General features: G+C 58.5%; 1 protein-coding gene across 3 annotated transcripts in view; it reads right to left on the reverse strand.

Annotated features, from left to right (window-relative positions):
* Window positions 1-6,617, reverse strand: part of CDH22 (cadherin 22) — a 66,089-nt gene extending 59,472 nt beyond the window's left edge. The window contains exon 1 of one of the 3 annotated variants that reach the window (XM_064167852.1): window positions 6,283-6,611. The gene's annotated coding sequence lies outside the window, so the exon portion shown is untranslated. Of the gene's footprint in view, window positions 1-6,282 lie in introns of all 3 variants that reach the window. The other 2 variants (XM_064167854.1, XM_064167855.1) reach the window with 2 other exon arrangements.
* Window positions 6,618-15,674: the final 9,057 nt, after the last annotated feature.

Below are 15,674 nucleotides of genomic sequence, written 5' to 3' on the forward strand. Positions count from 1 at the left end.
TGGAGCAGCCAAGCCCTTATCTGTCCTTCCTGAGCAGCCCAGGTGGGGACTCAGACCCAGAGGAGCAATCTGCCCCACAGCCTGAGCAGGAAGCTCCTCGGACAGTTTGCAGCTTCCAGGTGACTCAGGAATGAGGAGCCAACGAGTGGAATCCAGCCTAGGACAAGGCCTGGGGGTGAAGCATGTTTGCCCTGGGTACCCAACTCCATAGCCTCTCAGGTGGGCACAGGGCCTCAGACCCTCTGCAAGCTGGAGTCCACTTGCACACAACTCCTCTGTGCCAACCTAGGGGGAAGAGCAGCAGTGGTCGAGGAAGAGGATTAGAGAGAGATGGGTGCCACCCACAGAAGCTGTGCTGAGCTCCTAGTGCTTGGGACAAGGCTTCCCCAGCTGCCTACAGCCTGTAGGGGAAGGGCCCTGTGCTGCAAGGCACTGGGTACAGCTCTCTCCTGCCAGCCCAGTGCCAGGACCATGTCACACACTCCTGCTCTCAGTTTTGCAATCAAGCCTCAGGGAGATGCCAGCTGTGGTTGTATCCTGTGCCTGCCCCTGCAGGTGCTGTTCCCCCGTGCTCTGCCTTTCCCCAGCCACGAGCACACCACTGCCTGCCCACACTCACACACAGGCTCATGCTGCAGCTTCCCAGGCTCCGTTTATTGCCCAGGATGTTACTATGGTGACTCCCTTCACATTCCATCATTGGCTGCAGAAAGCTCCTGACCATCAACTCCTTCAGGTGAGTTGAGAGCTCCAAGTCACCTGCAGTTGTTAAGGACACAATCTGTGGTTAATTAGGAAGAGATGAGCAGAATCCCACCTGAAATGGCAACGCTAGCAAGTGAAGAGGAATGATCCCATGCCTGCTTTCCCTTGGTGTCCTCTGCAGTCCTGAGGCAGGAAGGAGAAACACAGAGGGGTGGGAGATATCTGCAGAAGGGTATTAAACAGAATCTTGCTTTCATTATTCTCTGGAAGCAGCTCCCAGTCAGCAAGGCTCACACAAGTGCTGCAGCCAGAGCTGAGGACCACTGCACCTCATGCAGTGGCTGCCCCTGACACATTGCTTCCCAAACCAGGGGCAGGATGCTCTCAGCTCTGCTTGGTAAGTACCTGGCTAGGAGCTTCTCTAGGGCAGCCTTGGACCCATGGCTACTGCTGACAAACACAGGCCAAGCATTCATAGAATCATAGAATCATAGAATCAGCCAGGTTGGAAGAGACCTCCAAGATCATCCAGTCCAACCTAGCACCCAGCCCTAACCAATCAACTAGACCATGGCACTAAGTGCCTCAGCCAGTCTTCGACTCCATTGAACCCACAACTTCCCTCACTAGCTGGGCAGGGCACAGGCAGCAGCACTGCAGAGGCTGTGAGGCAGGGAAGGCTGCTCCGGGTTTGTGCAACAGTTTGACAGTAGTTATCAGGCACTGTGCCAGGAGCCTGTCCTGCAGTGTGCGAGCTAAGGCACAGCTCTGTCACGGGGAAGTGTCACTCTGAGTCAAAACTCAACGTGCCCTCATGGGCCTGCTTTTCCAGGCTCCCTGATGGCACTGCCAGAGCCAGAGCCAGAGCCAGAGCCAGGGGCAAGGAAGGGCAGGAGCATGAGGCACAGTACACAGGGAGAAGGCAAGTGCAGATCTCCCACAGACAGGAGGAGCAAGGCAGGACTGGGAGCCCAGAGAAGTGCTGCCATTTGCTGGGGAAATGCCCTCACCTGGCAGTGCTCTCCCCTTCAGCTGTGTTCAGGGAGCTGCACTGGGATGGAGCACCCAGCAGGAAGGACTCTTGCCAAAAGCACTTTGCTCTTCATCACTGCTTGTAGGTGAAGCAGCAGTGAACGATCCAGTCCAAGCCCACCCTGGCTGCCTTTCCTCTTCCAAGGGCACAGCTACCCCAGCTCTCAAGAACAGACGTTTCTGCTTTGCAGGGTCTGGCTTTCACCTTTTGCCCACAGAGGCCTTATGGGACCTCTGAGGAGAGATGCCTGACCACACTGGAGCTGCCACTGTTCCCAGCTGGTATTAGGGTGCACTCAGTGCCACAGCAGGGCACTGGCAGAGGCTGGGTCAGCGTAGCAAGGAGGCACTCTGATACCCATGGCTGCAAGATAAAAGCCATGCCCAGCTCAGGCTCAGGCAGCCCCAGATCAAGCCAACTGTGAACAGCTCTCATGCACCCACCTCCTGCTGTTGTGGTGAGTCCCCTTCCCCTCTGCCCCAGGCAATGCTAACAAGCAAAGAGAGCTCTGCAGCTGCAGAATGCTTCACACCTGGCTGCCAGCTACCACCTGCCAGTGCCCACAGCCCCTCAGAGGCAAAAAGAGCAGGTGCTGTGGTGCTGTTAAAGAGCCAGAGACATCCATTTGCAGGCAGGACTCAGAGCACACTGCAAGAGAATCAGAGGAACATCACCACCAAGACCCACAGCTTCCATAGGAACCTACACTACCTGCAGGCATCCTGGGCAGCCCTGTGGGACCAGGGGAGGCAGAGACTGCTGAAGAACACATCCACAGCTGCTACCCACACACTGCACTGCAGAACCTCCCTTAAAGTGCCACCCAACAACCCTTCCCCAACAGGATGACACAGGACTGCCTCCTCCTAGCCGCAGCGCAAGAAGCCCATAAGAAGCAAGAAAAATGAAGGAGACAGAGAGACAGACTAAAGTCTGGGCTAGCCTCTGAGACCAGTGCTGTTGCCAAGAGTAAGACTGCAATGTGCTGTGCCCTTCTGTGGTCTCTGCAAATGATGAGAGGTGATGACAAAATGAAACTGTGAGCTGGGAGGCTGCGTGGCTGTGGTGACTCCCTGCGAGAGCAGAGCTGACCCCTCCACAGCTCTCCCAAGCACAAACTAATCCACCAGCTGGATGCAGCTGTAGATACAGATGTGCCACGGGTCTGAGCAGGTGGTGGGCACCCAGACCATGGCAGGTGAAGAGGTGAGGCCCAGTACAAATGAAATGAACTCCCCACACACCAGGTCTGCACAGAAGCAGGGAAGGCTGCTAGGCAGCAATGTGCTGCCCAAAGCCAGCCACAAGGACCTGGCTTTCCTGCTGGGGTGGGCAGGGACTGTGCTTCACAGGCTCCACAGCTCACAGGGACACGCACCATAAGCCCTGCAAATGCTGTCACAGCCAAACCAAAGGAGCAGAGCTCTGCACCCTCAGCTGCACCCCAGGGCACAGCCCACGCACAGCCACCACAAGCACAAGGGTAAACGGGGGGAGCCCTGCTAGCTGGAGAGCAAGGGGCTGGCAGGTGCCAAGGGTGCAGGGCAGGAGGCTCTGAGGGCTACAAAAGGTCCAGGCAAAGCTGGTTGCACCCTTCCCCATGAAGAAATGCTGTGGAATAAACTGGTGTTGGAGACAAAAGAGAGCCAAGGAACAGCAAGGTGTAGTCCCCTGTGTTCACCTGGCACCTCAGGCATGGGATCTGCTCAGGACTCACAGCCACCTCCTCTGGACATGCACAGCAGATCACCCAAATTGGGCTGCGCCTGTGCCTGAGGGTCTCTGTGGACTCATCTGCAGAGAAGTCATTGCTTGTAAACCCAGAGAGAGTTGCATAACCACATGGTTAAAAGATAAGGAGACAAATTCGACCGTGGCTGTGCTCCAGGGCACCAACATTGCTCAGGGGCACGGTGCCCAAAGGGCACAAGCACCACCACCCCACTGCTGCTCCAGTCTGGGTTTCTTCACTTCTCAGAGCTGGGCTTTCAAAACACACTTTTCAAACCACCATTTGTGTGTGATTACACTTTAAAGGAGTAAGGTCAGATCAAATCCTACCTCAAGTCCACTCTTGCTTTAAAGCCTCCTCCAACAATCTAATCTCTCTAACACAATAAAGCCCCTGGGCAGCCAAAGTGGTTTCAAACAAACAAACAAACATCCCCCCAACGTTTGCTGCTGTGGGGCAGTGATTAGCAGCATGGCAGGAAAATCTGCTAGGGAAAAGTCAGCTCAGCATTGCTCTCAAAGTGCAGAACCCCGACAAGCCGAGCAGCCACAACAAGCAGCAAACCAGCCACAACCCTCCCCGAGGGCCCAGACACAGAAGCAAGGAACTAGGCATTACTTTTTAAATTATATGGATTTTTAAATCACAAACAATATCAAATTATATGATAAAGAGCTAGGGGAAAGTGAGAAAAAGGTGGGAGCTGAGCTGTTATTTTTAACCTAGCGACAGCCTTTTCAGTTATTTGTTCCTGGAGCCCTGCTTGCTTCTTCTGAAACCAGAGTTTTAACCTGACCTTCTTTCAGTGGCCACTTCTGTCCTAGCTCTGGAACCCCCATGCCAGATGAGGAAGTGTCACTGCACCACCAAGCAAAGGGCACATTTCACAGTTCTCTTGTTCCAGGCAGGAGCACAGCTGCCTCTCTGTCCCTGTGAGCAGCACACACTTTTCTGTCACAAGCCCACCGATTCCAGCAGCCTGTTATCCAGCAGCCTGCCGGGCCCAGCCTCACCTGCTCTGCCCCCTCCCCCAGCTGGAGGGAGGTGGACGTGACACAAAAGGCAGCACAGAATCTGGGCCACTTCACTCAGGTTTCAGTGAGTTTACCTTGTGCTGTGCCCAGGGAACTGCCTGCATTTGCAAGGGTCTGGTCAATGGGCAGCAGAAGCAGGGTTTGGCCCCAAATGCAAACACAGTATTGGTGCAGGAGAGCGTTTCAGACCCTCGCTTCCCTTTCCCCTGCTATCTGATACCCAAACCAGGAGCAACATTTTATTTTCAGCACTGGAGAACTGCTGTGCCAGGATCATGACCTCCAACCCTGCTAACTGTTTGCTGCAAACACTCCTTACACAGTGCTCGTGAAAGAGGTGGAGAGCATCCACCAGCCTCACAGGGCAAAGCCTGGCAAAGCCCAGGCTCTGCCTGAGCTGGGCACAGGATTTACAAGTACAGAGATGGCAGGCTTCAGACATTCTCCCTGAAGAGACAGAAAAAGGTCCCAGAGAAACAATCAGCATCTGAAGTTGGCCTGTTGGCATGCAAGACTGTGGCATTGGCCATCATTTCAGCACTTGGTATTTCAGCAGCAGAGCAGCAGTGTAGCAGCAGGAACAAAGAGGAATCTCCCCGTTTATCCTCTCATGCCATGCAAGCAAGCTCTGGAGAAACAGAGCTCAGGTGAAGCCATCCTTCTTAGCTGTCTCAGGTTCAAAGGCTTCCCCGAGATGCACTGCACTGTCTCAAGGAGTTACGTTTGAACTCTTGAGCCTGGCTCTCCTTGCTGCTGCCTACACCATAATCCCTGCAGCTGCTCCTGTCCACGCATGCAGTGAGTTTACAACGCACCTCGATCTGTGATGTGGCACAGACCTGCCCAGGCTGTCAGAGATGCTCCAACTGATGGAAATCACAGGGTGGAGCGAGCAGAGACAACTGCTGCATCCCTCTCCTTGCCCTGTCAGCACGGCGAGCGATCGCCGGAGCCTGGCTGCCACAGGACACTGAGTGAGATGGACCTGGTGTGGCATCGCTGGTCCTGGCTGAGCTGCAGCCGGGATGCGGGAGGAGCTGCCGTGGTGGCAGCAATGCTCCAGAAAGCCCCTCAGAGCCATTCGTGAACCATGTTTTAAATGAGCAAAGTGCCAGTTCTGGCATAGTTATTTTTAGTTGGCTGGTAGGGGACTGTGGCTCTGTACAGAGACGTTGCCCTGCCTGCTAGCGGGGCTCGGACAGGACTCCACAGGCGTCTCGGCTGTGCTGTCCCCCAGGTCCCCGAGCAAAGCCCCGGTGGGAACTTGCATGAAGGGCTCTGGCCTCAGAACGAGGAGAGAGCTCCTGGGTAGGAGGAAGCCCAAAGAAGACGTTTTAAGACGCCACCAGTTTAACCGAGGGCCGCGGCCGTTTCAGCAGCCGAGCTTTAGCGGCATGGATGCCGAAACCCCGCCGGCGGCAGCCGGGGGTGCCACACGCCCTGGCAGCGGTGCCCAGCGGGGTACAAAATGTCCGGCCTCGCCTGCACCCCAGCACTGAAGGGACTCAACGCTCCCGCCCGGGACACGCCGAGGCTGCGCGTCCCAAGGTAGCCGCAGCCCTGGCCGCAGCCGGCGGGTCCGGGTCCGGGCCGGGTCCGCCCTGCCCCGCGGGGAGCAGCGGCCGCGGCCCCAGCGAGCGGCGGCAAAGTTTGCGGCGCGGCGCGGCGAGCAACGGAGAAGTTGGGCTCCCTCTCGGTACCTGCCCCGCCGAGCCCCCCGAGCTCCGCCCCGAGCCCAGCAGGACCCCCGCAGCCCCACCGCCTGTGCCGGTTCTTACCTGGGGCGGCGGCCGCGGCGCCCCCGCAGCGAGGGGCGATCGGTCTCCCGCGGCATCCTGCGCGGCAGCGGCGCGGAGCGGTGCCTCTGCTGCTCGGCGCCGAGCGGATCGTAGCCTCGGTGTCTCGGTGCCCCGGCAGCCCGGCGCGGAGCGGATCGCAAGCTCGGTGCCCCGGCAGCCCGGCGCAGAGCGGATCGTAGCCTCGGTGCCTCGGTGCCCCGGCAGCCCGGCGCGAAGCGGATCGCAAGCTCGGTGTCCCGGCAGCCCGGCGCGGAGCGGACGGCAGTCCCAGCGCGGCCGGCTGCGCGGTTCGGCGGCCGGCGGCGAGCGGAGCTGGCTGCTGGCACCGGGCGGGCACGGCGCGGGCGGGGCGCGGTGCGTGTCTGGGGGTGCATGTGCGGCCGGAGCCGCCTTCCTCCCCCTCGCTTCGTTCGCTCCCTGCCTTCCCTCCTTCTCAGCCAGCCCAGCCCAGCCTCTGCTGGAGACTCTGAGAATGCAGCGCCGGGTTCCCGCCCGGGACCGGCCCTGGGCAGCCGGCCCTGGGGACCTGCCTTGAAGACCAGAGCGGGGAGCGGCCGCGGGAACCCCGCTTCAGGGACCAGCCGGTGCCGTGCCGCGGGCAGCGGCTCCAGGCCCTGCCTCACTCCCGCCTTTGGCACCCGCCTGGCCTCGGCCCTGGGCTGCCGCCGTCCCCGGGAGGGCCGGAAGGAGCTGCCCGCAGCGCGATCCCTTCCCCAGCCCCTGGCCTCCGTTCCGGGCCTGCCTGGGGGCCGTGGGGGAGGCAAGAAGCGAGCGGAGGCGCCGGGGGCAGACCGAACCCCCCGAGTCCTGCCGCGCCCAGGGCTGAGAACACACAAACTCTGTGCATGGCAGCGCGGCTCTGAGCCGGTGCCAGGACACCCAACAGGTCAGGGAAACCTGTGCCCACCCTCCCCTAGCCCCAGATCGCCAGGGCCCGGGGGCAGCTTGGCAGGAGCTCCAGCAGGGGTCTGGGTATCGCTGGGGCTGGAGCTGGGAGTGGCAGATATCCTCCTGTCTCTACCTGGGTGGCCATGGCAGCTGGCATCCGCAGCACTCGCTTAAGCTGCCTCCTGCAGTGCCCTGCCCGAAGCGTGGCAGGCACCATCCTGGCTCAGCAGCGCTTGGGCGTCACAGGGGCAGAAGCAGCACAGCCTGCTGCCTGCAGCAGCCACCTCCCAGCAGGGTCCAGAGCAGAGAGCCAGGTTTACAGACCACTCTGGGCATGACCAGGACAGATGCAAGGTGGAAGAAGGGAAGAAGCTCAGGGCTAGTGAGCCTGCAGTAGAATTTTGGTGCAGATAAATCTGGTCATAGAGGTCAGCGTTTAGCCACAGCTCAGGCAAGCAGCCCCCACTGGGACAGTTTCCATTCTCCACTGTCCAAAGTCTGACATCTTACCTGGAGGAAATGCTCTCCTGCTTCCACAGTTGATCTGCATTGAGCCTTGGCCCTAGAAGGAACACAGAGGGGAACACCAGAGCAGGGGATGTTCTGTTTCTGCATGTGTGCAGCACCTTGCACAAGGCAAACGAATCCTCTGCTTGGCCCACACGGACCAAGGAACAGCAGTAACACAGCAGCAGTTATCCAGGTTTGGTGCTTCCTGCACAGGCAGCTAGCCTGCAGGTGAAGGAGAGCTGCATGGAAAGCAAAAGAAAATGGTTTACAGCTGCAGCATGAACCCAGGAGGGACAACTCCTCCTTTCCTTTCCAGGGCCAAGAGATGAGCAGGGCACAGATCCAGCAGCAGGCTCTGGCAGATGCCTTCACCTTTGCAATGGCTGACACAAGGCTTCCCACCCTCATACTACTGCGTGACTCCCACCCTCAAAGGCCAGTGGGACTCTGAAGAGGACCTGGGAAATGATCTACACCAGTCCCTTCAGGCACAGAAGCATCAAGAAAGGTCCCCAACCGCAGCATGAGAGCAAGAAACCTCCCAGCTGCAAGTGCTGCTGCCAGAACAGATCCCACCTGCGCCTGATGCTGTTGTAGGGCAGGAGTAAAGCCTGGAGCACAGCTGATGCACCGCTAACACTGTCCACAAACACAGACCTTGCTCTGTGCTAGTCTAGCCTCTGGACAGCTGCTAGGCTCTTGTCCAACGTGGGCACAGGCACTGGGAACACTGAGCTCCCTTCCCTGGCACAGCCAAGAGCCTGCTTCTCACAATGCAGGTGGAGCTGAGCCCACCTGGCAGAAAGCATCCAATGAGCTGGTGTGGTACTCTGGCTGGAGGTGGATCCAGCACTTGTCTGTAGTTTGGTGCCCTTTGCCAATCTGTTCTTGCTAAGTCCCCTTTACCTTGAGGCCGGGGAAGGTTTGTCTCTCCTGCCATCATCCCCTCCCTGATGCCACAGCTGCTCCATGCCTAATGCAGTTGAAGATGTCCCTGCTCATTGTAGAGGAAGAAGGATGAGCTACATGACCTTTAAAGGTCCCTTCCAGTGCAAACCATTCTCTGGTTCTCTGCCCTCCTGCTGCTGCGGCAGGGTGGTGGCAAGGCCAGCCAGGTCTGCTTCAGCCCAGATCCCAAAGAGGCCCCAGGGAGGGCTGTAGCAAGGTGAGTTGTGAGAGTCCTTCTGTGAGGCCAAACTCAGCAGTGCTCCAGAGCATGCCCAGGGCATGCAGCAGCAAAGATCCCCACACGCTCTGTGGGGGAGGAATGATGGAAGATGCAAAGCAGAACAAGGACCACCTGTGCCATGGTTACTCCCTCTGTGAGGCTGGTCCTACACACAAACACTGAGCCCAGCCCTGTCCCAGAAGCTGCCAGGCCACTCTGATGCCACGGCTGCACTCTCACTGGCAGGATGAGTGGGTTAGCCTTTGGCTTGGCTGCCATACCCTTTATCTCCATGGCAGTTTAGTCCTCGCCTGCCTTCTCCATTCCTCCTGTTCCCAGTACTGCTGCATCCCAGCATTCCAACACTCCCTTTGTATTTCTCGGCTGTCCTCTACCTGCAACACTCTTCCCTTTCTCTGGCTCTCCACATTTCACTGAGCTTCAGCCCCCTTTCCTTTGTTCTCTCCCTATCTCTCCCTTTCTTGCTGCTAGTGACTTGTTCCTTTTCTTTCTGTGATCTGTCTTCTCTGCTCTGTTCCTTCCACTCCTCTATTCTCCTTATCTCTTTTTGCTCCTTCCTCTTCCTTTTTCCAGTCTTTGCACTCCCCACTCCCCCCCCCCTCCCGTGCCTTTGTCTGTAAGGAGTCGAAAGTTAAAAGCTTTTCCAGCTTGATCCTGAGCAGCTTTCCCTGGCACTTTCATCTCCACGAGGTGCCTGTAAGACTGCTCAGAGTGAGGAGCATCACAAGAGCAGCTGGAGACACACGGGAGGAGGAGGACTCCGAGGACTCCCCACGCGGGACAGGAATTTGCCCTCTCCAGGAAATCTCCCTGGCTGCCCAGCGCTGAGGCTCTCTCCTCACAGTTCCTGTAGGCACAACGTGATCCTTCTTTATTTACCAAGTTGCCCCTTCCTGGCCTTGGCCTCCTCCTTGGTGAGCTTGGTGCAGGGAGGTGCCTGAGAGCTCCCCACCACCTCTCGGCACACACCAGCTGTGCCCACCCTGCTCTCCTCCCCTCTCCCTGGCAGGTACAGCCAGAGATGTCTTTGCTGCTGTGTCACAAACCAGCAGCCGTGGGGCAGAGCTGATCACACCAGCAGAGATGCTCTGGCTCTTGTCCACTCCTGCTTCCCCATCACGCAAAGGTGGCAGACACCTGGCAAACTCTCACAGCTGGCATCACCAACTCCTCCCAGCTGCCACACGTGTTCTGCACAGGGCCCAGCCCTGCTTGGGGTGGAGCAGCTGCAGAGGAAAATTCAGGAGATGCTTTTGAGCCACTGCTCTCTGGGTGCTCTGTGCAGCTGATGCTCTGCAGGGCTCAGGTGTGAGCGCTGAAGTCTGAGCAATCTCACCTGGCACCCGGGCAGCAGTGCCCTGTGCTGTGCCACGTGCAGCAAGCCAGGTGCTGCCTGGTCCCTGGGAGCTGGGCGCTGTGGAGCCCATGGATCCTGGCTATTTCCTCAACTTTACAGGAGATTAATCTCACTAAATCCTCCTGCTCCTTGCCTGCTGCAGAAACAGATTCAGCACAGGACAAGCTCTGTGACTCACCTCTCTGCTGGCATAGCCAGCTCCCATTAATCTAACTCCCTGTCTCATGCCCAGGTTTGGCTGGCAGGTAATCCATCTGCAGTCCATGTCTCTGTCCAGCATCCAGCTGCCCTGTCAGTCAGAGCCTACCTGACCCTGCAAGGCTTGTCCCTGGCAGGACTGGGACAGTCTGCAGCCCACTGCCCAGGATGAAAGCAGGAGACAGAATCTGGGATGGATGGGTATCTGCAAGTCAAAGCACCGTGTGGTCACAGTGGCAGTGCCCAGCAGACCTGTTTGCACTCTCTGCCCTCACCCCAGCTCATCTGAGCAGAGCAAAGGCTTACATAGCTCCATGCCAGTGTTTTACTCTTTGTGGGGTGCAGGATTCAGTCTGATGGCCTCCAGGTCCACCCTGCAAGGAGCTGAACACTGCCTGTTAGCACTGCCAGGGAGGGCTTTGCTCCTGGAGCTGCAGCTCTGGACACCAGGAAGGCTGCATGGAAGTAGCCTTGCAGCCCTTGGCAGGCCCAGCACTGCCGCTCCTGCTGGAGAGGACCAGGAGCCGAAGGCAGCAATTCTGTGCTCACACAGGTCCTGCAGAGCTGGGCACTGCCTAACATGCCAGAGAACATGTCCAGGTGAAACCAGAGCTGCCAAAACATGCTTGCCAGTGGCACAGCCCAGTGCTGCCCTAAGTTTGGTGGGCACACAAGTGCCAACCCCCCCCTCACCCCCCCTAGTCTGTTGCCCAGAGCCATTGCTCACATGCCACGCCACTTCTGCTAGCCAAACAGCCCTGCTGAGGCTCTTTGGTGATGCCTTGAGTCTCTGCTGGGAGCATTCCCACCTTCAGGCACTGCCTGTCCCCCGAGCCTGGCAGCTCCCCATCTTTATTCTCCCCAGGTACTGTGTCATTTGCAGACTCCACGGTGCCAGCCTCCTGATTAGATTCCAATGCCTTTATGAATAATTTGTTGTGCAATTATAAAGCAAATATTTAATTGAACTTTATGTAAAATTGCTTCTGCCTGTGAGCACTGAGCCACTGGTTTGGGACAGGCTATGGTCTGAGCACCCCAGGCCCCAGGAGCCCTGTGAAGAGGCCAGCAGCAAACTGCCATACCCCCTCCCCAGCAGCCTGTGGCTCGCACGCAGGCAGCTGGCCCTGGTCACCCTCACCTGTGCCTATGGAGGGCACAGAGCCATGGGGTGGCTGTGCACTGCCCCCAGACACTGCCCCAGACGCACTGGCTGTAGGATGGCAGCACAGCTCCTTTCCCCTGGGAACATGCCCTCGGGCACCGGCAGAACCTGTCCTCAGCTGAGCAGCAGCAGGCAGCAGCTGCAGCATTCGCAAGGAGTGAGCAGTGCTGTGCTGAAGAGCCCAGCAGGGAGAACATCACTGCAGAAACAGCTTTGCCACCAGCTGCTGGCAGTGAAGTTTCAGCACAGGGATAAGGACCCTGTGGCTTTGCTTCCTTCTAGGGCAAGCCTGGGGCATGCAGAAGGGAAACTTGCACAGCAGCTGCCTCTGGAAGGGAAGGAGGGAATGCCTCTGCTCACTGGCCATGTCCCAACATGGGGCACCAGTCTGAAGTGATAACAACAGCTCTGGCACCAGGGTGCCCAGAGAGAGGCTGCTCAGCACACACTGAGGGCAGTGGTCACTGCAGAAATGTTCTGCACCATGGCATCAGCTGCAGGCTCAGCTGGAATGGAGGGGGCCTGGGCACACCTCAGACTGGCTGTGGCATCACCTCTAAGGAAAACCTCTGCATCAGCAGAGCAGCAGTGGACAGAGCCCTAATTTGCCATGGCCTGCAGAAGAGGCTGAAGTGTCCATTTCCAGCGAGGCGAATCTGAAATTGAAAGAGGAGAAGGAATGCACTGAAGAGATCAGAAGCTCCTCTCCAAGGAAGAATCTGGTGCAGATAATTGCTAACTGACCTGGAGGGGCTCTTGAAATCGACCTAATGCAGCAGGTTCTGCTGCTCAGAGTGACTCCAGGGCTGGGGATGGGCACACGTGTGCAGCATGCCCCGTCGAGAGGCTGGTGCGACAGGACAGGCTGCTGTGCCTCCTGGGGGCTAGCAAGGCCTGAGGCCAGGGGAAGGTGGCAGTGGCCTGTGTGGTGCTCACCCCCACAAAGCAGCCTAAGCCTAGCCAGAGTGTGTCCAGCTGAGGAAAGGGCCCGGCGAGCTGCTGGCAGCTGGCAGCTGGTCCTTGCATGGGGCAAGCTGTCTGCAGTAACAGGGGCAGAAGGTGTGGAGCCAGCCTGGAGCAGCTGTGCTGGCACGCTGGGAAGGGAGAGGAGGGAGGTCTGCCAGGGGGACTCAGCAGCTCAGCTGTTGGGTCTGGACCTCGAGGTGGGAGCTGGAGTCCCTGCTCCAGTGCTGAAGGGTGCAAAGCCTCAGGGCACCCTGCTGGCAGAAGGGCAGGGGTCTTGGCTTCTCTGCACAGCCCCCCAGGTGCCCATGGCAGCCTGCAGACAGCTTCTCTGCTCAGCTCTCACGTTACAGCCACAGCTGAAGCTGTGACTTTACCCTTTGGCTCCCTGCTGCCAGCTCACCCCAGCGCCAGGCCCATCAGCTGCAGCCTCTGACAGCTCCTCTCACTTCCCAGCCCTTGTTGTTTTTTACTCACAGGAGTTAAAGGCTCCTTTCAAGATGCACCTTTCTGCTCCCTCTGGAGCCCAGCACCTCGTTCATAAACAGCACTTGTGCTGCCTCTGTGATGTCTGTTGGGCTAGGAGCTTTCATCCCCACTGCTGTTGTGCCCAGCATAAAATGCTGCCACTCAGCCTCAACAAACGGACGGTTGGCACAGCTCTCTGAAGCAGCAGTTCAGCCTTTGCCTTGCTGGTCCAGTCCCAGACTATGGCCTGAAGAAAGCCCACAGGGAGGTGTTTGGTGCTGCTGGTGGGCAGGCAGACAGGCAGTGTGCCCAGAGAAGTCAGCTGGAAGCAGCCCCCTGCTGCGGGAGGTGTTGGCACAATGCCTTTCCACTGATGGCACAGGCACTCATTCCAAGTGGGCCGGTCCCAGGACCTACCACCCTAATGTACCCTGAAATTGCCTTTGTCCTGCAGTCAGCTGTGGCACGGAAGCACAGCCAGGCCACCTCCATCGTGCCCATCACTTCACGGGGTAAAGCCGTGGGCTGCTCTGAGTGCCCCGGAGCGCCCCAGGGCCAGGATCACTCTGCCCACACTCTGCAGCTCTCCCGAGGCCTTGGCACCTCCGGGCAGATGCTCCATGCCCACTGCCAGTGGTGGGTTCTCCTCTGCACTGGGTGGTCCTCCGGGTGGGCAGAGGGGTACCCCTGCCCAGCAGGCCTGTGATGCTGCAGCCCCTGGCTTCTGCACCCGTTTGCCCTCCCTCTCCTGCCGTGTGCAGGGCTCTGCAGCTCAGGCTCTGCTCACAAATCTCACAGCTCCTCAGCTCCGAGCCTTTAATTCCATCACAAACTGACTGCTGCTGCTCGCAGGAGGAGCGGAGATGCTCACCTGACTCCTCGCTTCCTGGCATGCACAGCCACATCTTGTCATGTTTACATTTTCTCTCGCACATTCCTTCCCTCCTCCCACCCGGAGCAGTGTCTGGGGCTTTCTCCTTAGTGCTCCTTTCATCTGCACTAATTGCTGCTAAGTGCCTGACAGTTTCCGTTCTCTGCCGCGTCCCAGCAGGGAGGGATTTAATGCGGGACCCTGTGACACGCGTGTTGGTTCTTCCCAGCTCCTGGGAACCGCTCAAGCTCGTACTGCAGTTCTGTCAGAGGCACCTTGGCAGAAGTCTGTGCCTGAGGAGAAGGTTGCCTCTGCTGGGGCCGCTGCTGAACCAAGCAGCCCTGGCAAAAGGGACTCTGCTTTCCCAGCAGCGAACTGCAAGGGGTTCGAGATGATTCCCCAGAGCCGCCTCCCCTGCCACACCTGACACTGACCCCACTGACCGCTGCTGGCAGGACACCCCCGGGACACGGGGAGCACAGTTCCCTCTGCTGCAGAGCTCAGAGCACCTTGGCAGAGCCAAGTGGCAGGGCTCTGCCCTTGGCAGAGGTGAGCCAGCCAAAGGCCTGGCACTGTGTTTGCTCAGCAGCACCCGGGGGCAGCAGGCTGGCGAAGCCAGGGGCCAGGCTCTCCTGCCCAGCAGCAGCTAGCCCATGAGGCAGCTCTCCAGCTGGCCCTGTTTGCCCACTGCCTTCACTCATGCTCAGAGCTGCTCTGGCACCTGGCCGTGGTGCAGCGATGCCTCGGTGCTGGCGCTGGGCAGCTGCCTCCCTGCAGAGCAGCAGCCTGGAAGGGCAGCTGTGTGGAACAAGCCCTTTGCTCCTGTGGTGCCATGGAGGCCTTGGCCTCCAGCCTGCCAGGACAGGGGAGGTGGCAGCTGAGCCCGGCCTGCGAGGGTCAGAGTGTGGCTCCCTGGGGAGTCCTGGAAATTGCCTTTGGAGAAAGAGCAGAAGCCTGCAGATGACCCCGGGGCAGGCAGGAGGAGCAGGCTGCACATGCCACTTCCTCCTCTTAAACTTCAAACACACCACCAGACCTAAATTATTCACTTGTAATCCCTGGAGCTGGCAGCAGCTCTGAGAGGATCCAGCTCAGGTGATAAGAAGGAAGGGGAGGAAAAAAAGAGCCTCTAAAGTGTAAAAGCTCTGAGAGGCAGCAAATGGCAACAGGCAGCACTCAGGCCAGGGCCCAGGCCAGGATGGGGAAGCTGGGGGCAAGAAGGGTCTGATGCTGGCAGCTTTCTGGCTATGATGGGGCTACCACAAAAGGGAAACCAGGCTGAGAAGGCTGGCAGGGCTTGCTGGCCCTGGGTGCTCGGCTCCAGCACCTCCCTGACTCCTCACAGCGCTTTGTCCTCCCTCTGTGGATGGAGCAAGGAAAGAGCACAGTGATGCAGAGGGAGTGGAGCTGTGCTAAGAGTGTCCAAGCCAGGCCGAGAGCAGAGTTCTGCTCTTCAAGGTGGCAGTCAAGGGCCTGCCCTCTCCCTCCCCACACCCAGAGCCCTGCTCAGCCTCCTAGGAGAAGGTGCTGGGGATCCCCGAGGCCAAGGTGGGGAGCAGCTGTGTCACAGTGCAGCAGCTCCTGGGACCTGGCAGCTACAAAACCAAACCAGAGAGCAGCTCCTGGCAAGGCACAGGCTGCAGGGAGCTGGAACAAAAGCATTTTAAACGTCTTGCTTTGCCAGCCTGGCTGCTCCTGTGCCCACCAGCTTTGGTCTGCAGTCAGTGCTTCATCACCTCCAAAACAGATGTCTCTGACCAGG

The sequence above is a fragment of the Pogoniulus pusillus genome, chromosome 29 (genome assembly GCF_015220805.1).
Source record: "Pogoniulus pusillus isolate bPogPus1 chromosome 29, bPogPus1.pri, whole genome shotgun sequence".
In the NCBI taxonomy this organism is placed as follows: Eukaryota; Metazoa; Chordata; class Aves; order Piciformes; family Lybiidae; genus Pogoniulus; species Pogoniulus pusillus.